The sequence below is a fragment of the Puma concolor genome, chromosome A3 (assembly GCF_028749965.1).
Source record: "Puma concolor isolate L17-30 chromosome A3, mPumCon1.1.hap2, whole genome shotgun sequence".
NCBI classification, from domain to species: Eukaryota; Metazoa; Chordata; class Mammalia; order Carnivora; family Felidae; genus Puma; species Puma concolor.
Genome location: NC_141669.1, coordinates 1,213,262 through 1,237,022, shown reverse-complemented (window position 1 = coordinate 1,237,022; position 23,761 = coordinate 1,213,262). Strand labels below are relative to the sequence as shown.

Genomic DNA, 23,761 nt, shown 5'->3' with positions numbered 1-23,761 from the left:
GCCAGAGTACCGGTGGCCTCCAGAAGCCCCCCACACCGCCCAGGTCCGGCCAGCCCCTTCCTTTCTCAGAGGCTGCTCACCTCTTGCTTTTGTCCATCCCTCTGTCCCGGACCTCTGTCTGTCCTGGGCCTGAGTCCATCGGAGGCAGGGCTGCATGCAGGGCTGTCTGGGGGAGGACCCCGCTGAGGAAGGGCTGCTGCTCTGGGCAGCTGTGGTCCCGGGAATCGCAACCCCGGGCCAGGCCCCCGCTGCCCACCCGCAGATGGACTGAGCAACTGTGATTTAGGGGGATGTGGGAGCAAATCCTGGAGGAAGTCCCTCCTAGATGCGGCATAGAAAGTAGAGGTTTTGCAGGACAAGACTGAGGAGGATGGCCGCCTCCCATCCCACACTTTGTACAGGAAGCTGAGAGATCCCGTGACAAACTGGGGCCGGGGGGTTGCTGCCTGAACAGCAGGAAACAACAAATAGCCCACGTGTATGCAGACCACGCAATCAAGAAGGGGAAGGAAACAGGGGCGCCGGGGTGGCTCTGTCAGTTAAGTGTCAGACTCTTGATTTGGGCCCAGGTCATGATCTCACGGTTCGTGGGTTCGAGCCCCACGTCGGGCTCTGCGCTGAAGGTGCGTAGCCTGCTTGGGATTCTCTCTCTCCCTCTGCACCTCCTCCTTACTCTCTGTCTCTAAGTAAATAAATAAACATTAAAAAAAAAGGTAAATGATGCAATCAGCAAATCATAGAGGAGGAGACAGAAGAGGCTACGGGAAGCAGGAAGTTCAGACACAGAGAGTCTATAAAACAACCGTCCTGTCAGAGGAAGTTTGTTGCAACCAAGTCCTGGCACAAGTGTTGGGGGACATGCACGTCCACACGCTTGCTGATTGTGAACGGACTCGGCCCCTCGAAGGGCGGCTTGCTGCTGTGTGCTAACGTTGTAAATGTTGAAAAATCTAAGCACGTGTGTGAGGAGGAGAGACACAGAAGGACGTTTATCAGAGCACGTTGGCTCAGTGAAAACAGGAAACAATCTGAAGCTGTGTCGAGGTATTGGAGAGTCTCGGAAGGTCTGTGCCGCCCGGCGACGACGTCATAACCATCAGTTACGAAGTCTGCAGTATAGCTTATCACGTTCACGTAGAAATGCTTCCAGCCTCAACTGAAAAAAGAAGTTGGAGAAGGATGTGTAAAATATAATAGCATTTATGCTTAAAACGGGGTCCTTCTGCCCTGTTCCATGTGGCGCAGCTGGTGACGCCCAGGCGGATGGCGTGCGAGCTGGCGTGTGCGCGTGCCCCGATGAGCGTCACGGCAACGGCACAGACAAACCGAGCTGCTAAACGCACTTGGCTCCGGAGAAGGGAACGAGGCGGGAGGTCCAGTCCAAGGCGCTTGGGTGTGACCTGTGACTTCCGAATCCTTTACATGGGGAATGTATCTGTGTCCCACTTTGCAGCAGTGGCTAGGGGGCCAGAACCCCTGGGCTTGGAGAGAAAACCCGTTCTGTTGTCTGAGTGACCTGGGGCATGCCCCTTGACCTCGTCTAAGTTCCCAAAATTAATTCCTTTGTGTAAGAAGTGGAGATTGTGAAGTCAACACCAAATATGGAATTGAAGCCAGCTGCTGTTTCTGACCTAGGTCAAAACCCAGGCTCTGCACCTGACTAAGCCGCAAATCAGCTGCCCGGCCCAGTGCTGGCCACCACCCCCCAGCCAGTGTAGACCACAAACCAGTGTAGAAACCGCGCCTTCCTCCAGCCTGTGTACAAACCTCAGGCTCGCATCAGGGACGGTGCGTGGTCTCCGAGCGAAATGGCACGTGAGCAGGAGAGGCCATCCTGACTCTGGAACATTCCCTGCTCTGGCCTCACTCCCACTAATCCAGGGTTTGAAGGGCAAATAATTGCTCGTTGACTTTGCACTGTTTTACAGCATGCACATTACAATAAAAGGCAGAAGAGTGTGGGTCAGATGAGCTGCTCGGGGGACCTCCTGTGACCACCGTGCTTGGGCCCTTCTTGTTCTCAACACTAACACAGAGTCCACAACGCGGCCCGACTCTTTCTGCCGCGGAGCCCTCCCCCCCTTACAGTGTGACTTTCCCCTGTCCCGGCCCCGCCCTGGCTACCTGACTGGGGACTCGGTTGGGTCTAACTCCCGTCTCCTGCCACGATTCATTCCTCTTCGCTGGGGAAGTAACTAGAACAAAACAAAGATCGCCAAAATCACCATTAAATGAGTATTTTTAAAGACCGTCAGCCTGGCCAATGACAAGTGTCCTTTTGTCCTAAGAATTTAGTAGCAGTTGGGATATGTACTTAACGTCTCGGGGCCGCGTCAAGGGTACGAGCATTGTCCTCACAAATAGCAGCTCAGAGCACAACGGTGGAGAAAGTGTGGGCTAAAGAGCACATATTCCAAAATCCCACCCCCACCATCACAGGCCTTATCCACACTTGGATTTATTTCTTACCTATATTTGTTCGTGTTCACTGTGGGGGTGTTTGTGGTTATTGGCATATTGTGCTTTTAACTGTGCAACCAGTATTCACTTCAAAAGCACATCATTAGCACTTAAGACACTGCCTCCAGGTGTTCATAACCACTCGTGTTACCTGGGGAAGAAGGGCTCCCGATGGCCGGGCCCTGGTCGTGTGCTGGGTTAGTTCCGTTCTCTCCCCTCTGGTCTGCCCAGCGGCCCATCAGGCAGGACTTCGGACTCCCCTGCTGCGTAGAGCCTGGGACTCCGAGCTGCTGGGTCATCGGACCCAGGACTGGCTGGCAGCTGGTCAGGCCAGAACTCGGCTCCGCTCACCAGAGATCAGTGGTCTTTGCTTTCACACCAGGAACTGGACATTTGGTACATCCCCCAGCCTCCCTGTGGCGTGGGCTATTTACACAGTTTTCCAGTTTCCGCTCTCCCGAGTAACTTGTGCCAGGCTCAGGAGGTGACGGATGAGGGGAGGAGAGACAGCCAGGAGCCCCGGAGGCAGCTGACCCTTCCCTGCGCAGGGGCAGGTCGGAGCGAGGCCCCGTAAGGACGCTCAGGCGCCCTGGGGTCGTGGGAGCCCAGGACCCGACCCTCTGCCTTCCGGCCCCTGTGATGCTGGCTGCCTCCAAGCCCCAGGTGACCCAGCCTCTGCTCCCTGCTGCTTGAAGTGAAGGAGGCACAGCTGTCGCTGGGCCTTTGGACTCGATTATTAGCAGGGATTTAGTATCACCTCCTTTAAATTGTAATTTAAGCAGAGAGATGCTTTTTAATTGCTATCTGTGTCGCCAACTCCATCCCTGGAGATTAGGTCTGCTTTAATTAGATGTAACCTGGCGGATATGCGCCCGAACTATGGCTGCGATGGGCAGGACAGGAGTCACAGGGACGCACGTGGCCGTCGGTCCTGTGGGGTTTTGTGTCGCCATGTCATGGACGAGTACACACGCACGTGCATACGTATGGGTGTGTGTGTATAGATGGAGACAGGTGCACACACGTGTGTGTGTTCCACGTACTGTTAGCCTTTCTTATCCCGCAGGCCAGCTTCTTTCCTGCCTCATAAACATTACTTCCCCTTTGATCGTCTTGAATTCTGCCTGCGCCTGTGTCTCCCTGGGAGCGGCCTCACCCACCGGCGGCTGCAGGGGAGCCCACCGTCCTTCTAGACGGTGCTGTGTGGCCGAGGAATTGCCCCCCCCGGACACCTAGGGGAGCGAGCAGTGTGCTGGCACCTGTGAGAACTCCAGACTCAGAATCTGAGTATGCCTCGCCCCACATCCCCCGCGGGCCTGCGTGGGGCTGGCAGGGGCAGGACAGTCACTTCCCCCACCGGCATCCAGGCAGCTTCCCGGCCACCCACCCTGCCCTGCGGGTGCCCCGTGGCCCCAGTACACCCTGCGCGTCCTACCCAGTAAGGTCCTGAACTCCCCTGGGATCCAGGCAGTGTCAGCACCCAAGCTACGAGCAGGGACACCAGAGATGCCTTCCTGGGCAGCTGGGCGTGGGAGTCCCTGCCCCGCTGCTGCCTGTGACGGGGCGGGGGGGGGGGGGGGCCTCCTCTCCCGCAGAGACCTCCTCCCACCTCCTCCCTCTTCCCCCTCCTCCTCCCCCTTCCCCTCTTCCCACCTCCTCCCTCCTCCCTTCCTCCCTTCCTCCCTCCCTCCTCATCCCTCCTCCACCTCCTCCTCCCTACTCCCTTCCTCCCTCCCTCCTCCCTCCTCCCCCTCTCTCCTCTTCCCACCTCCTCCCGCCTCCTCCCCCTCCTCCCTCCTCCCTCCTCCCCCTTCTCCTCTTCCCACCTCCTCCCTTCCTCCCTCCTCCCCCTCCTCCTCCCCCTTCCCCTCTTCCCACCTCCTCCTTTCCTCCCTCTCTCCCTCCTCCCACCTCCTCCCTCCTCCCTCCTCCCCCTCTTCTCTCCTCCCCCCTCTCCTCTTCCCACCTCCTCCCTTCCTCCCTCCTCCCCTCTCCTCCCACCTCCTCCACCCTTTCCCTCCTCCCTCCCTCCCTCCTCCCTTCCTCCCTCCCTCCTCCCACCTCCTCCCTCCTCCCCCTCTCTCCTCTTCCCACCTCCTCCCGCCTCCTCCCCCTCCTCCCTCCTCCCTCCTCCTTCCTCCCCCTTCTCCTCTTCCCACCTCCTCCCTTCCTCCCTCCTCCCCCTCCTCCTCCCCCTTCCCCTCTTCCCACCTCCTCCTTTCCTCCCTCTCTCCCTCCTCCCACCTCCTCCCTCCTCCCTCCTCCCCCTCTTCCCTCCTCCCCCCTCTCCTCTTCCCACCTCCTCCCTTCCTCCCTCCTCCCCTCTCCTCCCACCTCCTCCACCCTTTCCCTCCTCCCTCCCTCCCTCTTCCCGCCTCCTCCCTCTTCCCTCCTCCCCCCTCTCTCCTCTTTCCACCTCCTCCTGCCTCCTCCCTCCTCCCCCTCTCCTCTTCCCACCTCCTCCCTCCTCCCAGCTCCTCCCCCCTCCCTCCTCTTCCCACCTCCTCCCTCCACCCTTCCTCCCTCCTCCCCCCCCTCCTCCCCCCTATCCTCTTCCCACCTCCTCTCTCCACCCTTCCTCCCTCCCTCCCCCCCTTCCTCTCTCCTCTTTCCACCTCCTCCTGCCTCCTCCCTCCTCCCCCTCCTCCCTCCTCCCCCTCTCCTCTTCCCACCTCCTCCCTCCTCCTGCCTCCTCCCTCCTCCCCCTCCTCCTCCCCCTCCCTCCTCTTCCCACCTCCTCCCTCCCCCTCCTCCTCCCCCCTCCCTCCTCTTCCCACCTCCTCCCTCCACCCTTCCTCCCTCCTCCCCCTCCTCCTCCCCGCTATCCTCTTCCCACCTCCTCTCTCCACCCTTCCTCCCTCCCTCCCCCCCTTCCTCTCTCCTCTTCCCACCTCCTCCTGCCTCCTCCCTCCTCCCTCTCCTCCCTCCTCCCCCCTCTCCTCTTCCCACCTCCTCCCTTCCTCCCTCCTCCTTCCTACTTCCAGCTCACCATCAAATATTAACCCAATGCTCCTTATATGCCATGGTGTGTGAGATATTAGTGACACATAGCCCCCAACTTCTCGAAAAGATGAATAATCACCAAAGTAAATGCAAATGTATAACTGTGGCAAATAAAATAGTATTCTTGAAATTTTAAAATGCAGCTGAAGAACTAAAAGATAAATTTGAAGAAATCTCCCAGAAGGTAGAGGAAACAGAAAAAGAGATTTAAAAAATACAAAAACAATGATCTCTGGAGGGTAAATGTGGACAATGCAAATCCGTTTAGGGGGAATCCTCCCCTCCCCACCCCCAAAACAGTAAAAAGGGAAAAAACATAAAGAGGGAGAAATCAAAGAGAGAAGGAAGTTCTGGCTGGGTCGGCCTTTGTGAAGAAGGCCCCATGAGCCACCGAGGTGGGGACTGTGAGCGCCTGTGACAGCACTGGCCTCAGTGGTGGGCGCTGTGTCGGCAGCTGTGACTCCGTGGTCTCAGGACATGTTGTACCCCACGGCCACATGCCCAACAGCGAGGGACGTTCCCCAGGGGAGCCTCAGTAGGAACTCGTCCTGGGAGGAAGGTCAATACAGCAGGGGCACAATCCGGGCCAGGACTGTGCCCTGCCCTCAGGGGTCAGGTGCAGGGCTGAGGAAGCTGGAACAGCAGGCAGGTGCCACATGGGCCCAGGAGTGACCGGTGCACCCTCGAGTCAGTCTGCCTCTTTCCTGTCAGGCTATCCATTCAGACACTGTGAACGCACATTTTTCTAAAGCAAATAAACAGAAATACGTTAGGTCTGAGACCTTGATTTCCTGAGATAATTTTCCCAGAGGGGTTTCTGCCACTGACTTTGAATGTTAAAAAAAAAATATTGGGGTGCCTGGGTGGCTCAGTCGGTTGAGCATCCAACTTCAGCTCGGGTCATGGTCTCCTGGTCTGTGGGTTCGAGCCCCACGTTGGACTCTGTGCCGACAGCTCAGAGCCCAGAGCCTACTTCGGATTCTGTGTCTCCCTCTCTCTCTGACCCTCCCCTGTTCATTCTCTCTCTCTCTCTGTCTCAAAAATAAATAAATGTTAAAAAAATAATAATAATAATAATAAAAAGACCTAGGGGGACCTGGGGGGGCTCAGCCAGTTAAGTGTCTGACTTCGGCTCAGGTCATGATCTCGTGGTTCGTGAGTTCGAGCCCCGCGTCGGGCCCTGTGCTGACAGCTCAGAGCCTGGAGCCTGCTTCGGATTCTGTCTCCCTCTCTCTCTGCCCCTCCTCTGCTCGTGTTCTGTCTCTCTCTCTCTCAAAAATAGATAAACATTAAATTCTTTTAAGTAAAAAATTTTAAATTTTTGAAAAAAGAGCTGGTTGTCAGAGGAGGGGCCCCTGGGGTGGTGGGCCCCACCCGTCCCTGTTCCTCCCACGAACACTTTCCTGAGCACGAGAGCTGCCTTCTGATGGAAGCGTGGGACGAACCCACCATTGGTCCTGCTTGCCCATTCGTTCTTGTAAAGGGCATCGTCTTCTGTGCCTTTGTTGGTAGCGAAACACAAACCCACAGACGAAGGCGCTTCAGGTGTGTGTAACAACCGGCAGAAACCGGAATCTCGAATTCAGTTGAATTATGCTAAGAACATGAGTGGAACCATAATTAATAGTTTGCCTGTCATTCGTCAATATGGAATCTAACTGTTGAATTTTTAAACATTATGAGCTATTTATACGTGTATTTCTTGATAATATTACCAACGTTCAGTTGAACATTAGCCGTTGGCAAAATGCTACTTTCACCACTATGGTTTTATAAAAGAATTTATTTTTTTAGTTTATTTATTTAAAATCAAGTTAGTTAACACAGTGTGGAGTCTCGGCTTCAGGAGTAGAACCCAGTGATTCGCCTCTTACGTCCGACGCCCAGTGCTCCTCCCAACAAGTGCTCTCAAAAAATTAAAAATAGAACCACCCACAACCCAGCAACTGCACTACTAGGTACTTATCCAAGCAAAACAAAAATGCTGATACGAAGGGGCACAGGCACCCGATGTTTGTAGCAGCACTGTTGACAACAGCCACCGTGTGGAGACAGTCCACACGTCCATCGACTGATGAATGGAGAAAAGAATCTGTTTCAAAAGTCAAACACCTGCCTCTGTCACAGCATCAGCACCGAACACGTTGGCAATGTATCATTTCACCTTTTGCTCCGGTAGATGATGTTGTATTTTTCTCAATTATCGGGGTTCCTCTTTTTACTTCTTTTAGTACATCTAATGATGGCCATGGGGTTTCTATTTTACCCAAACAGACTGGTTTTTCTTTGTTTTTTCCTTCTGTTCCTTCACGTTCTCTATTTTTCTTCATACCCCAAACAAATTATTTTTTCACATGTTTAAGATTCCCACTAGATCGATCCCAACTTCCCTGTATCGTTTCTTTCACTCCTCCCCCTATGTGTGTAGGAATATCTTATTCACCTTGCTTTATAACGAGTCACAGTCCAGCAGAGCTCCGAAGAGCGAGCCCTCGGTAAATATGGCTGAATTCATTGAAGGCGTTCGTTCTTGGCCAGAATTCTTTGCATCTGGCTTTGTTGCTGTTCACAATATCGTGATCATACGTGAGACACTGAAACTCAGTGACGTTATGCAGGTGTATAAGTAAACCGGTGATGATAAATGTAGCGATGGTCATATGTAAACATACCACGCCATCCTGAGCCTTTACGCACAGTATGCTAGATCCCTTCTGTATCCAGTCTTCCCTAGAGACTGAAAAATTCTGGAAAATGTAATGCTTATAAAACAGCAAGCTCAGGTCATGAGGTGATAACTGGTAATGATTTAGCAACCCAAGTCAGCCTGATTTTAGATCCTTTAACCATTGAACATTTCATGGGGAGCCTGGGGGGCTCAGTCGGTTGAGTGTCTGACTCTTGATTTCGGCTCAGATCATGATCTACGGCTCGTGAGCCTGGAGCCTGCTTTGGATTCTGTGTCTCCCTCTCTCTCTCTCTCTCTCCCTCAAAAATAAATTAACATTAAAAATTAAAATAAAACAACACATTTTACTTGTATATCCTAATCCAATCGCTTAGAATTCGTCCTGCCCCTGTCAGTGGGAGTGCTGTCTTTTTCTTTTTTCTGTTTTTCCTTCTCCTTTTCTTTCCCTCCCTCCCTTCCTTCTTTCCTCTTGTCATTTGGATCAACAAACCCACACTGCCCACCACGGGGTGTAGGCAGCCAAGATACAGAAACAGGTAGAATTGTCCCTGCCCCGAGTGATGCACCGTCCAGGGGCTTGGCACGCAAGACAGATGGCGAGCTCATGTTAAGGTTTCACGGAGATTATCAAACCCTCAGGAGGAAGTGGGCAGAAGTTCTCTTGTTTTAAGTGGCAACGTTGAAAATAAAAAGACAAATGCTTTCTCTTTCTGGGAATTTATGATTTAAATCTCCTGTGGTCTACATCCTTGTGTTTTTGGCAAGACAGCGTGCTCAAACACTTATTCACTGCCTGTGTGGGTGAAGTCACTCCTTGAGAAGAAGTATTCCCGGAAAGGATTTACAGCTCCGTCCCCAAGGGTCAACAGCAGCAGACAGGGATGCCGGGTCCCAGACGACAGGAAGGAATTGCTGAGTTCTGAGGAAAATGGCCTAATGACCTTTGTTTTTTATTTAACCCCAGAACCTAGTTGCCTGTTGTTCAAACAAAGCAATTTGATATGATAGTTTATTGCTGGAAGGGTTATGTGGCATCTATGTGAAGCTGGTTAACTGAATTGTCAGTGTTATCTTGTAATCTCTGCGAGGGTGCCTGGAGGGATCCTGGACCACAGGGACGGGAGTTCTAGAAGCTTCTCGGGTCCAGCACAAGGTCTCAGACTGCAGAGCCGACTTTGCAAGTGTCTGGGGAGACCCTTTCCCAGAGTCCCAGGTCCGGGAGAGTGCTTCCCAGGGGAACCCTCGTCCACAGGCAGGACAGATGACACAGGGTCCACGTCTGCTGCTGCCACAGGGTGTTGTCCATGTATGTATGTCCCCTTCTCACGTGCTAACGAAATCAGAGGCACTTCACACGGTGGTTCGTATTTTGCAGATGGAGAAATGGAGGCACAGGGAAATTAAGTGACTTTGCCACAGTCCCAAGCTGGGGAGGACCAGGAAGAGAACGTAGAGGGACCCTGACTCTGGGCCCGCGTCCTGCCCACGGAGCCACGCTGCCTCCCTTCCTAGAAGAGAAGACGCCCCGCAAGGTACAGTGGGCCCCTGCGCCCCAGGGTGTGTGCGGCCCTCCCTGGGGGGACGTCGCCTGGACCACCAGTGTCAGGAACACATCCTCCCTCTGTGAGAGCAGCTCTCACCCCTCCTGGGCCCTCGCCCCACCCTCCCCTCCTCCCGCATCAGAGTGTCCCTGCCTTCTCTATCCACCCCATCTCTCGTTCTGTCCACCACCTCTCCCCCTCCAAGGGCAGACACACTCCATGCTGGGAGTTCAAAAGAGTTCGAGAGACATTTTCTTCAGCCCCCATAAGCTCTTGTCTTATCTTGGTCCTTCCGGGGCAGTCTCTCGACCTTCCACCTGGCCTCCCTCGCTGCCCGTCCGCTGTGAGGTTCATGGAAACCGCCCCCCTCCCACTGAAACCGCTCTCTCAAATCCCACCTGGATCTCATGAGCACCTGTTCCAAACAATGTCAGGGTAGAAGGGGTTTTAAGCACCAGGCAGACCCTCATGCCAAAATCCAGTGGGTGAATCCAGGACGGACCCCAGCGAGGCAATGCCACCCACACTGGACCACTTCCCAGTGGGGGTCAAGGTGGGACCAATGAACTGCACGCAACATTCCCCCCTCAAAATCCTGTGGTCACAACTGAACGCACCTTCCTCCCCTCCCCCACACCCCTTCTAGAACTTTCTCCTCTCTTGCTTTCTGTTCAGTGCTGTTTCTTTAGGTGTCCTTCCCATCACTTGAATAGTCCCGTCATCTTCTGTCAATGTGCCATACCCCACTGCTTGCCCTTTGACAGCCCCTTGAGGTGGGGGGCGGTGAGTCTCCCCTTGAGAAGGAATGCTGACACACAAACGGGTGTCCCACAGTGACAGCCTGGTGAGGGCAGGCAGCACCGTGACAGCAGCCACACAGCCACCAAAGCAGGGACACCTGGGGATAGTGCCACCCGCCACACGGGCAGAGCGGGTGCCACACAGTTTACGGATTTCCTCTGGACCTACTATGTGCTTGCACACCCGCCTGGCCACCCCATGAAGTGCCCGGGGACATCGTCCTCTCTGTACCATTTGTACGGGGCTCAAGGGGCAAAGACACAGTAAGTAGAAAAAACTCAACTTCACGTTTAAGACTCCAAGCCCAGCCCCTTCTCGCCAAAACTCATGAATATCTCCCATTTACTGATCTCTGAAATATCATAATTTCTGAACGTCTTCTTGGGAATGGTGTTCCTCTCCCCTGAACACAAACATGCTTTACATGTAGACATAAGCTTTTCTAATTCTTCTGTTTTCTCTTTTAACTTTGTTCTCCCCTTAAAAAACAAGCAAAACATTTTTTTAACTGGATTTTAAAAGTACAAAGTTCCAATTATAAAGTAAATAACTCACAGGGATAAAAAGTACAGGAAAGGGAATATAGTCAAAAGTGTTACAACAATTGTATGGTGACCGTGGTGAGCCTTTCATAACATATACAAATGTTGAATCACTGTGTCGTGCACCAAAGCTGATATGGAGTGTGGTGAGGATACTTTAATTTAAAATGAAAAGGTGAATTCAAAAATTCCAAACTAGAAAATCAGTCGGGTAATTTGAAATACTTAAGTAAATAGACAACTCTATCAGTGCTTTTCCGGGTCAAAACACATTTGAATCTTTGAAATTTTTTTACACATTTTACTTGTAAATAATCTCTACACCCAACATGGGGCTTGAACTCACAACCCCAAGATCAAGAGTCACATGCTGTTCCAACTGAGCCTGCCAGGCGCCCCTTGAATCTTTGAATTTTATTTTTGGTGCCACTTTATCAAAATTTGGGTTGGGAGAAGTGAAGGTAGAAAATGCTGAATACAGACCGAACATAGTCTCGGAGAGCACACAGCTGGGCTTATGAATATAGCACATTATCTACTACTTATTAAAAGCTGTTCTTGGGTCACATTTGTGGGTTTTTGTAGCTTCAGAAGGAGAGGTGTGGCCTCTCGTGGCCTTGCCACCTGAGGGTACATGTAGCGGAGCAGGTGTTCATTAGAGGAGGGGCTGGGCGGGCTCGTGGACTCGTCTCGGGGGTGTGGAGCAGACCCGCGTGAGGCCGCACACGCCCGGCCCCGGGAGACAGGGCACCAGCAGGAGGGCGGGGAGCCACTCGGAAACTGCAGCCGAGCGGGAGAGCCTGCGGCTCTTCCCCAGGTCCTGGCTGGGTCGCCGACACCTTTCACATATCCTGGGGGAAACACCACCAGCCAAGGGGGAAAAGGCCACAAGAACATACTCCCAACGGATAAGATGGGTAAATGGATTAATGCCTTAAATGTACAAAGAGCTATTGCAAATCGCTGTGAACATTTCAAAAACAGGCCGAGAGTGAGAATAAGGGCTTCTCAGTGGCCAGAATGCAAGAGGCCAGCACGTGAGAAGGCACGGACGCTCACCCCTGGACAGGGGAAGAGAGGTGGGAGCTCTAGTGAGCAAATCTATTTCCCTCTGGAAAAGTGACACTTGTGTGGTGCACTGTGGGAAAGCTCTTAGAAGAACCATCACACGTCACCAAAAAGCACGCAGCTTTGTACGTGTTCCAGAAGTACCGAAAATATCGCCCTAGAGGACTAGATTATGGAGATACGCACAAAGATGTGTGTGATATTTATTGCACTTCTTTTTATAGCGGAATGAGACAAATAACTGAAGTTAAACAACCTAAATGTCCATTAGTTGGGGAGCTTACAGGGATGCTTGGATAAACCACAGGACACACGTTCTGGGGAGTACTATGCACCCGTTCAAAGGAGTCGAGTCCACGGCGTTGGCCTGGAGAGGCAGCTGTGACTCCTAGTAAGTGAAAATAGCAACTCACAGAAAAGTCCGCGTAGCACAGAGTCTGCTGTTGTCAATAGTCCACACACCGAGGGACAGTGCAGTGTGTGTTCCCAATGATGCTTTAGGAGGAGAGAGTGCTACTCTGCACACAGAAGGTGCTGGAGGGAGGAGACGGCCATGCCCCGCTGCCCAGCGGGCAGGCTCCTACGCTCCTGGTCGTGACCGTTTCTGCCCCGGGAAAGAGAGGGGGCGTCGCTGCTTAGACGTGAGGGAGGGGGGCAGCAGGGCAGCACGGAGGGCTCTGGGGACTCGGCGAGGGACGCGGGCCGGCAGTGTCTCAGCCCACAGCCCCTCGGAGGGTCCGGCGTCGGAACAGTCAGGGCGTGAGGTAGCGCCTCCCCCAGCGGTGGGAGGGGTGGCTGTGACAGCCACCAGGCGCGGAGGGAGGGGACGGACGGATGGCGGACAGAAGTCAAATGTGATAAGGTTTCGGAGCACTTCCTTTATTCAGTCAATCACAGGAAGGCCGACCCTGGGCTGTGACAAGGTCCCTCCTCCGGAGACCCGGAGACACAGGGAGGAAAACCTTCCACCGTCAGGCAGAAAAGCCCACGACTGAGAGTCCATGCATGGCAGGGAGGAGAGCAGCGACAGCGATGGACGTGGGGACAGGAAGCAGGGACACGGCTCAGGAGACCCCGGGCGGCAAGGGAACACTGAACGTGGCTCCGGGGTGGATTCACAGTGACCGGCGTGCTCTGGGGGCCGCTAGGCATGGGGTCGAGGCTGACCCAAGTTCAGGGGCCCCATGTGCGGCCAGGGTGGCGCAGCCGTGTCCCCAGTGGGTGTGGCCTGGGGACAGAGCCCCGAGGGAGCAGGGGAGTCGGGCGCCACATGGTTTCCTGGGGCATGAGCTTCGGTGAGACTTTGCAGCTGTAGGACGTGGTCGCTGGTGGCCCTTGAAGTGACACCCGACAGGTGCAAACCACCTGGAGGCCTCTGTGGGAGCAGCCTGGCCACAGAGGAAGGAGGGGCGTGGCACCTGCTAAAGGTCAACAAAGTCAAAGGGCGGAGGGGACCTGAGCCCAACGGAAAGCACGAGGGCCAGGTGAGAGGAGCAGATGGAACATTCTAGAAAGAAGGGATCCCCCACCTCACAGGAAAGTGATCTCCAAGATCGCGATCCCCAGTGGGGCCCGGGGCAGGAATCGGACGTGAGCTCCAGCCCTGCTGTGTGTCCTGCATGGCTAGCGTGGGCCTGGCGCTCCCAGCCTCCATCAGTCCTGGTGCTGCCACCTGCCACCTTCAAGGGCTGCTACCAGAGGGGACCCATGGGACGCAGGGACGCAGGGGACACAGGGACACAGGGAACGCAGGGACACAGAGGACACAGAGATGTAGGGATGCAGGGAGCACGTGGTACAGCACTCGCCCGCAGTCAGGACGTGGGGGCGGCCAGAAGCGTCCGGAAGGCAGACTTCTCTATGCGGGGCGGGCTGGATGGGGGTCAAAGCAGACACCGGGCAGGTGTGCGTGGGTGACCCGGCTTGCTGTGAGGGACGAGCGGGGACGCTCCTCAGGACGGTGGCAGCCAGGTGGCCCTCCTGACGGGAAGACCAGGGGTGCCGGACGTGCCGCTCCTCCTCGCCAGCCGGCCTCCACCTGTGCGGCCCGTGGAAGGCCTGTGCCGACTGCACTGCTGTGCGTGATGCAGCCTGAGCCCGGGACTTGGGTCTGTACCACGCACGGCCGCTCAGCAGACAGGGCAACACCTGGCCCGTCACCCCAGCACCCTTGGGTTACTTGGGACTAGTTCTTCCCCGAGAGCTCACAAAGCTGTGTCCTCCTCTGATCTCCCAACACCCTGGGCTCCGCGTGGGAGCAGAGACCGGGGACGCACCGGGCTAGCTCCTTGTCCAAGCTCGTGCAGCTGCAGGGGACGAAGAAACGGGCCCGGGGGTTCAGCTCCAGGACCCCAGCAGCTGCCCCCCGCTCCGCACTGCCTCCAGTGACGCCACACAGTGGTTTCGTATGTCGGCACTTGACCTTGTCTTACAGTGTTTTGTTTGCGTGTCTGTCCTCTGCTTGATCTGGCAGCTATTTAAGGGTCTTTTATTTACAAGAAATGGCACGAACACAGAGGACCCTCTGAGAGAATAAAGGTCCTGCTCTCGAAAGCGACTGGCTGGTCATAAGTAGTTTGCAAATTGTAACCTGCACCGCTCAGGAGAAGGTGCGGGGGCCGCTGCCACAGTGTGTCCCCGGAGCCCCTGCAGCACGGGCTCCCCTTCTCCGCGCCCCGAGGGGACTGGACAGGAGGGGCCCTGCCGGTTCCCCCCGACCACGCCACGACCCGGCAGGACACTGGCGTCATTGGAGCCCCGCGGGCTGAGATTGACAGTTTTTACTTCAGACCATACTTGTCTAGGAAACACCAACGACCAGCCACCACACTGATCCTGTTTTGAATATTCCTTCTTAATACTTGTGAACGGCCCCTTCCTAGGTAGAAATGTCCCTTTCTAGAAAGTAGTTCACTTTTGTTGTCCTCCTCTCTACTCTGTAGAACTTCTTTCCATATTTCCAAGAAAGTTTGCCCAACATCCGCGTGAACTTTAAGGGGATTGTGATATTTTTATTTTTAGCACAACTCGGCCAGTGTTTATCAAGCAACCGTTCTGAGCCAGGCACCAAGCGGGGCTGCCCCTGCCAGCTTCTCCCGCAGCCCTGGGAGCCACGGAGAGCCACCCTGGGTGCGATGCCCTGTTTCCAGGCTCCCAGGACGGCAGCTTCTCGGAAGATGTGCCTGCTGCCTGGCTTTGGGAGCGATGAGTCTCCAGCCCCGTTGAAATGTTAGCTGGACTGAGGGAGGTGACCAAGAGTCTCTCTCTCTCTCTCTCTCTCTCTCTCTCTCTCTCTCACACACACACACACACACACACACACACACACACTGAACTTCTAGCCCGGGGTCATTATGGAGACTGTCCTCCCAAGCTGTGCACCATTGAACTGGTTCACATACTCAGAGGCCAATAAAATGCTGGTGTTAGCAAAGGTGATTAAAAATACAGAGAGCACAGCATCCTACGTGCATCACAAGTGACGCGTGTGCCCATAACTCGGACGCCGTGAGCTTCTCTGCTGCCAGCACCCCTGGGGACACGCACCACACCTGGAAAATGGAGGAAGGAGGGAAGTGTTTCTGGTGCACCAGGCGCCATGCTGGATTCTCCCATGGAGTCGTTCTGTTCGAGCCTCTCGGCCGCCCAGGGAGATAAGCAGGAATTTCACAGAGAACCGTGATCCACAGACCGGACCCTGCCCGGCCTCGCGCAGTTAGCGAACATGGAGCCTGCTGTCACACCGCGGGCCAGACTGCGTCCATGGAGACGAGCCAGGGGCACTGCTGACACAGAAGGCCCGGACGTGGCCAGCCCTTCCATGTGGGCGGCCGGCTGGCAGGGGACCACGCTCCCTGGCTGCGGCCTGCAAGGCAAACCCAGAGTTGTCCAGCAGGCCCTCGCGGCCACGCGTGCCCTCCCAGCACGCCCCGGCTGCGCTGCCCACGGAGGCCTCGGCCGACAACCCGGGTCTTGAGAGCCAGGATGGGAACAGCACTGAGGAACTCCCTGAGATCCTACCACGTGTGTGACTCTCCGGGCCCCGGAACTTAGATGTTTCCTCGGACTCGGGTATCCCCCAGGGCAGGGACAGGAGAAGCTGCTGCAGTGGACAGAGAGCATCGTCACATGCCCCGCAGTGGGCTGCTGTCACCACCAGGCACGGGATGGACGAGGACTCAGGCGACGGCGGCCACGGGGGAAACCTGCCTGTCTCGCCAGCTGTGGCTGACAGAAACCGAGCGTGGTGTTTCCAGATCCTCCTGTTTTTCCAGAAAGATCAGAAGTGCAGAATCACAGGGGCGCCTGGGTGGCGCAGTCGGTTGAGCGTCTGACTTCAGCCAGGTCACGATCTCGCGGTCCGTGAGTTCGAGCCCCGCATCAGGCTCAGGCTCTGGGCTGATGGCTCGGAGCCTGGAGCCTGTTTCCGATTCTGTGTCTCCCTCTCTCTCTGCCCCTCCCCCGTTCATGCTCTGTCTCTCTCTGTCCCAAAAAAATAAATAAACGTTGAAAAAAAAATTTAAAAAAAAAAAAAAAGAAGTGCAGAATCACATATAAAGCCCCCGGATTTGTGGGTGTTAGCTCCACGGGGCAAGCACTGAGAGCCCAGCAGAACCATTCTGGGCCCCGGTCCTGCATCCTGACTCTCGGCATTTTCTGCCAGAACTTGCTGGCGGGATAAAGGGGTGCGGTGATGGGGGCACACCTGAAGTCAGAGAACCCGAGCAGTGCAGGCGCGGGCGTCTTTTCTACGCTTTCACTCGGGGCCAAAAGAGCACTAGCGATCTAACAAAAACTAAGGCTCCTGACTTGGCATTTCACCCAAAGCTCTGGAAGCAGGCGCCCATCCCGTCCCTGCTCGGCTGTCCCACACTTGAAAGTAAAGACCCCACCGTGACCATAAACAGCAGTGAAATATGGACTCTGCCCACCCGCTGCCCCCCAGAACCACCTCTGGGATGTCGGTGTCACCACGGCCGCGATGGACGATATAAATTGGGAAGAGGGTTGTTTACGGATGTAAGATCGCCAGGTCACCCAAATAGGAGCGAAACCGAATGGGAGTCATTTTGTTAAAAGCCACTGCCTTCATCACCCTGGAGTCACCTTCGAAACTTGGGTTTGGTCCCCAACGCTCCACTAGGTCCCCGGCCCCCACGTGCCTGTGAGGAAGCTGTCTGGGGCCCCATCCTCCGGGCTGTGAAAGGCTCCTCAGAGCTCGCAGCCCCCACCCCCAACGTGAAGTCAGTGGGCGCGTGCAGACCTCCGTGGACGTGGCCTCCCGCGCGCTTGCAGAGAAGCAGAGGCAGCGCCTGCCGGCCTGGGGGAGGGGGGCGCACTTCCCTTGCAGCCTTACGTTTGATCACAAAAGTTCTAAAGCGCTAATAAAGTTACTAACCAGTAGTCATTGAACAGTGGAGCTGAGCAAGCGAAGCATCAGCGCCTGTAACTCTTCCCTTCATTCATTCCTTCGCTCACGAACCCACAACGCCCACGGTCACCTGTCCGCGTGCCTCAAGAGTAAGATCATTTTCTCTTTCCCCACAATTTCCTTTTCCTACGTTCAGAGGCTGGAGTGGAGTGGACTTCCTCGTGGCCGCGCTCTTGCCTCTGCTGGACCGAGCCCTGTCCCCCCAACACACACAGGCCTTGGGGTAAAGAGACAAGGTCCGTGCACGGGGATCGGGGGTCAGCGTGGGGCCCCCTTGTGCAGGCGCCTGAACTAGCAGCATCCCCAGCACCTGGCTCTCCAAGTGACTGCGTCGAGAGGACCGATTTCCTTTCGAGGGCCCCTGTTACAGGGCATTTGCATGGCCGACCGCTGTTCCATTGACTGCTGTTTCCTTAGCGTTCTTCTTAGGATTCGTCGCGTTATTCTTAAAGCCTTACGTCCCAAACCACATGCATTGGTTTACTAAGGGTTCCCCGGTGTTGCCTGGAAGGGTGACCTCCCGGGGTTCCCTGATGATACTGGCGCATCAGCCCACGTGACAGTCCCGAGCCCTGAGGGCAAGCATGCTTCCCGGGTGATTTCAGCTGTCCTATCTAGGCGTGCCAGAGATTCCCTCCCTGTCCCTGAGTTCTAGTAACGTGGCTTTGGAGCCTGCTTTTGCCCCAGGACACAGCATAAATGTTGGTCAGACCACCAGTCCACATGGCTTCTTTTGAAAACGTGGCCACTCCCCCCACGGCATTCAAACCACTCCCACCACCACCGTGGACGGGGCGCACCCGGAACATTGCAGTGGTGAGGAGTTTCCAGAGTTCTCTCTAGACCACGAGAAACCCAGGGGGTCACAGACTCGCCTGCTTGCTCTCTGTGTTCCGCGTTTTTCTGCCACACAGCTGGGTGTCTGTGCCCACCGTTCAGGGCTTCCGTCTGGGGAACAACTAGCAGAAAGCCATCGTCGGTGACAAGAGTCCGAGAAGAGTATGACACTTCAAGGTCCACATTTAACCGGACGCGTAAACGCTTCTGCCTCCTTAGGGCCTGATGACAAGGAATCCACAAGCAAAGCAAGGGTGCAGCCTCCCTCCTCCGTTCCCATCATGGTCAGGCCCTGGCACGCCACGCTTTTGTAACGAATTTCTAAATTTTTGTGTATGCCACCTGCTTGAACTTGTTCACAAGTTTGCAACATAATCAGCCTCCAAATCTCCTCGTGTAAATGATCCTCAAATACGCTCATTTCTGAAGCACCTGGGGGCTCAGTCGGTTGGGCGTCCGACTTCGGCTCAGGTCATCATGATCTCACGGTCCATGGGTTCGAGCCCCACGTCATGATCTCACGGTCCATGGGTTCGAGCCCCACGTCGGGCTCTGTGCTGACAGCTCGGAGCCTGGAGCCTGCTTCCGATTCTGTGTCCAGCTCTCTCTGCCCCTCCCCTGCTCACTCTCTCTCTCTCTCTCAAAAACAAATAAACATTTAATAAAAATATGCTCATTTCTATATTGTCCTACACTCCGTCACTGATAAGTGTGTGACGTGGCTCGCCTGGGTCACCGTACCACGCCGGGCACTGTGGTCCCACGTGGCAGGGGGGGAGGCATAGCCGCACCCTCACTTTCTTCTCTGCTCAGATAATTCCTACTTTTCTTTTCCTCTCTCTTTGCCCCTGTTGGCCCCAAGCACACGCCACGGGATCAGTCAAGGTGAAGAATCCCCAGGATATGGGCCGCCTTCCCTGGAGGTTGGTTTCAGTGGCCACCAGTCCTTGCTGAGAAAGGTTGGGAAGGGAGAGGAAAGTAAGAGCAGACAAAACAAGGCTCTTACACCTGTTGTATTTGCCTAATTTTTCCTCATTTCCAGCCTGTGAGGTTGGAGACCTAAAACTGAAACCATTGCAAACCATGAGGCCTGAGCTGGAGACACTTCTGCCTCTCCTAACTTTGCAACGTCTTAACCGCATGCCGTCCTGTCACTTCACGTAAACATCGAACAGAACTCCCAAAATGTAATGTATTTGCACCACATTAAATTCACTAAAAAGCAGAACACTTTGTCATAGTGTGGAAAACAACTTTTTTTAATGTTTATTTATTTTTGAGAGAGACACAGAGAGACAGAGTGCGAGCAGGGGAGGGGCAGAGAGAGAGGGAGAACAGAATCTGAAACAGGCTCCAGGCTCTGAGCTGTCAGCATGGAACACGACACAGGCCTCGAACTCGCGAACCAGTGAACCGCGAGATCATGACCTGAGCCGAAGTCGGACGCTTAACTGACTGAGCCACCCAGCCCTCCCGGGAAACGACTTTTAACTGCAATCGTATTTATTCTAAACACAATTCGAGGATGCCAACAACATATAATTTCTGACCCTTGCTGATCTGTACCGATGGGTTTTTATGAGCCAAGACTTCCATGCATCCAAGGGGGGGACACGGAGGCCATGGGGGCCAAGGTTGCCTGGGGGGGCAAGGGTTCACGGGAACAAAAGTGCACAGAAAACGTGGGCGCGCAGTTTGATCCGCACACTTGAGGTTGCCGGCCGCTCTGGTTTCTCTCCATTAGTAGCGTCCGCAGACCTTCTCACCTGCCACACCGCTCGGTAAATGAACCCGCCTCTGGGCGCGTGTAGCCCACTCCTCCTGCCGGTGCTAATGAGCAGTGAAAGGACCCGGTGCTGAGCAGCGGGAGGTGAAAGACAGGGTCTGGCTAATTGACAACATAGGTAATTGCTTCCTGAATAATTGAGGGGCATCTCTGGGGGAGGGAGCTCGGGCTCAGCTTGTGTCCGAGCTGTGCACCAGGGAGGCTGTGACCCCGTCCTTCCCGGCCTGGTCCCGCCGGAAGGCGCAGGTCGCCGGAGCGTGGGGTGGCCGGCAGTGGGGACCCCGCGCCCCTCCCTGGGGTTCGCTGCTGTGGCCCAATGAGCACCTTCCCACAGAAAGCAACCTCTAAGGACTGGAGGGACCAGAGCAGCGTGTGAGGCTTCGATATCGTTAATGTTCTACGATCTTCACGGAGCCTCAACCTGAAGGAAGTGTGCACTTTGTGGGGTGGGGGCGATGACAGAGGGAAAATCATAAAAGCGTCCTGACTCCAAGGGTGACGTCCCGTATTACAAACCAGTTCACTCTCTCTTCAGCAAATCAGCGTGATCGCTTTCGTTGGCTCCAAAGTAAATGTCTTACGTTTGAGCCTTTTCTTTAAGAATAAAACCGTTTAAAATTCCTAAGAAAAACCTCTCCTTATTTTAAAACTGAGCGCCCGACTTAGAAACAAAAGCGTTCCCGCTAAGTGCGGCTTTGAGGCTCCGCTTTCCAGATGTGCTTTGCTGGAGAGGGATGGGAACACAGTGAGGCGATGACGGCAGGGTTGCCCCTCGCGGGCTCCGGGGAGGAGCAGACCTGAGATGACCCCGACGTGGCATCACCCACTGATGCCTCAGAGGCACTGGAGGAACTAAGTGGGCACCACGGTCCACCAGGCGCAGAGGGCAGCCGCCAGCCACAGGGGAGCCACAGGAGGAGACGAGGAGGTGAGAAGGCGGGCGAGACCAGGGTCCCACAGGAGCCGGTGTGTGAATGAGCTCGTGCTGTCAGCTCACCTTCGACCACACGCTTGTAGGCGTAAACGTCAGGACACGAACACGCTCCTCAAACTCTGGGTGACAAATCGCACGCTTTCTGCTTAACCTGAACTTCACCGGCGCTTTGCGCATTGACACATCTGAGCGCAAGTAAAATGCAAAACCATTTCGAGCTCTTCATTCGGGGTCGTTGGCTGAAAGAGAAAGAAAAGGGAGCCCCCGTGTGCTTCGTGCCTCCCGTATGTTTGCCAAATTACCCCGAGTCACCCTGACAGCGAGCGGAACGTGTCACGGAGCCCTGAACTTCAAGCGGGATCAGCGCTGCGACAAACACGTACAAGAGTGGCGTGCGATGGCCCCAAGGTAGACCCCAGGTTGGGTGAGGGGTAACATCAGCGAGAGGGGTACTGTGGCGTAGCGGGAAAGCGCGGTTCGTGTAACGAGGGATTAGTGGCAGAGCTCACTTCTCCTGGAAGGAAATAAGATCGTCCTTCTATATATAAAGTATGGATTAAAAATTTAAACGTAAAAAAAATAATATAATCCTCACACAACTATATGAGCAGTTAGCAAATGAGGCTGAGTTTTTCCATTTAATACCCACAGAGGGATGCCAGCCTCGCACCCTTTGGCCGCAAGGTCTGTCCTACGCAACAGGCGGGTTTCCCATCAGAGACTGCAGAGGCTGAGTGCCAGGAACGGAGGGTGAGTGGCCCCTGTGCTCCTAGGCGGGGAGGGAGCGGGCTGAGCCCGCCCTCCCCTCCTCGGGTGCCCTGAGCGCACCCCCAAGCCCGCGGACCTCTTTGCACATCCCATTCCCTCTGCCTGGAACATGAGCACCCCACCCACTTTTAATCTAAACCCAGCAATTAGCCTTTAAAACTCAGATCAGATTCCACCCCTCCCCAGAGAGCCCCCCTGGCCCTCCCAGAATGGGTTGGCTGCAGCGCGTCCCAACGTCCTCGTGCCCCAGTGAGAACGGCTTTCAGGTCATCTACCCTAGCAGAAAGCTAGTGCTCGGCGTTGAACTCCTTAAACAGTAGCATTTCACCCCACGATCGCTGCATCCGCAGTCCTACGGCCTGGCGGGCCACGTGGCAGGAAACACAGCATTTCCACGGAACGTGGCCTGGTACGTTCTCCATCACCTCCTGAGGGTTAGCCCACTCTTGCTCTGGGTCACACGGGCCCCACCTGCCTTGCCAGCATTCCACAGTGTTTGGAAAATGTTGCCAGGTAGGGAAGCAATTTTGGAGCATCGATGCATTATCCCGAGGTGCTGTTGACTCACACCACGAACCCGCACAGCGTGCCTGCCCTCGGGGATCTCGCACCCTGTGCCCCGGCTGCGATGCCAGAGCAAGGGCGGGAAGGCAGGCGCACAGCGGAGCCTGCATCACGCTGACTGTTCTTGAAACGTCCCTCACGGCCATCTTTGTCTTCTTGCGTCTCTGTTCCGGACAACCGCACTCCAGGAGGGAGCCACCACCCCGACGGGGCTCCTTCTCCCAGCGCCGTCCGTCTCTGCGGACACCCCCTTGCTCCCACCACAGGCTCTCAACCCCCGCTGAATCAATTTGTTTCCACAATACACTTGAGACATCCCAGCCCCGTGCCCAAGGGTCGGCTGCAGCTGTACACCCACCGGGGCAGCAGGGCCCCCTCTGGGTGTGCCAGGCCCTCGACGTGCCCCCCCCTCTCCCCGAGGCCGCGGCCCCCAGCCCCCACCCACTCGTCAGGACCGACCTTGCTGGCACCAGCTCCGTGACGGCCAGCTTCCCAGGAAACACACCCACCCACTCCCACTCCCTCTCTCTCGCCCACGACTGGGTCTCTCGTGTCTCCATACAGGCTTAAAACACGACCTGTTTCTTGTTTCGTTCAGATAGTGCTTCAGCCGCGAAGATTCCCCTGTGAAGCCCTTTCTCCGTGACCCGCCTCACTCTGGCTGCTCGCCTTCTCAGATCCGAATCTGATTGAATCTACAGCCCTACATCTGCACACACACACGTCTTCCGTTAAAAGACACGACACTCATTAAATGAGCTATGTTTTTTATTGTATATGTGTTTCATTTGCCGCCATACTCAGCACACAGTATTAATGAATGAGGGTCTGGCGGTCAGTCGGCGGGAACACTAACTCAGGAGCCTGGTGTCGCACTGCCTGAGCGTTGCGTCCGCAAAGAGCCACCCCTCGCCGGCAGCTGCTTGTGACAGCAGACCTGCCCTGCTCTCTCCCTCGTGGGAGTCTGACCGACCACATGCCCTTACGACCCTTCTGTGCCCCGCTGCGACCTTCTCGTCCTAAATTGCAGGGCAGGCAAACCATGCATGGAGGAGAGGACACTTCGTGCCCCTGTCTTCTGCCTCCTGGTAGCTTGGGTGGGCAAGGACATCACAGATGGGGCTGAAATTTCCTGTCCTCATAATCAGACGGACCGTTCTTACCGCTCTCCTCCCATCAGCCCCCTTGTTCTGTTGAGTGAAATTCTCCTACTATGCGACTTTGCGTGTATAAATTATCCAGACATGTGGAAATACTGGGTGTACCAATACACTAGCACATGTCCGTCCCTCCAGCACTGGTCTTAAAAATGATGTGTAGGGGCACCTGGGTGGCTC

At 55.2% G+C, this 23,761-nt stretch overlaps 1 protein-coding gene across 14 annotated transcripts in view; it reads left to right on the top strand.

Annotated features, from left to right (window-relative positions):
* The window catches only part of MYT1L (myelin transcription factor 1 like), a 427,914-nt gene that overhangs the window by 260,373 nt on the left and 143,780 nt on the right, over window positions 1-23,761 (top strand). For all 14 annotated transcript variants that reach the window (XM_086699913.1, XM_086699905.1, XM_086699917.1 and 11 more), the window contains one exon: window positions 9,528-9,684. The gene's annotated coding sequence lies outside the window, so the exon portion shown is untranslated. The remainder of the gene's footprint in view (window positions 1-9,527; window positions 9,685-23,761) is intronic.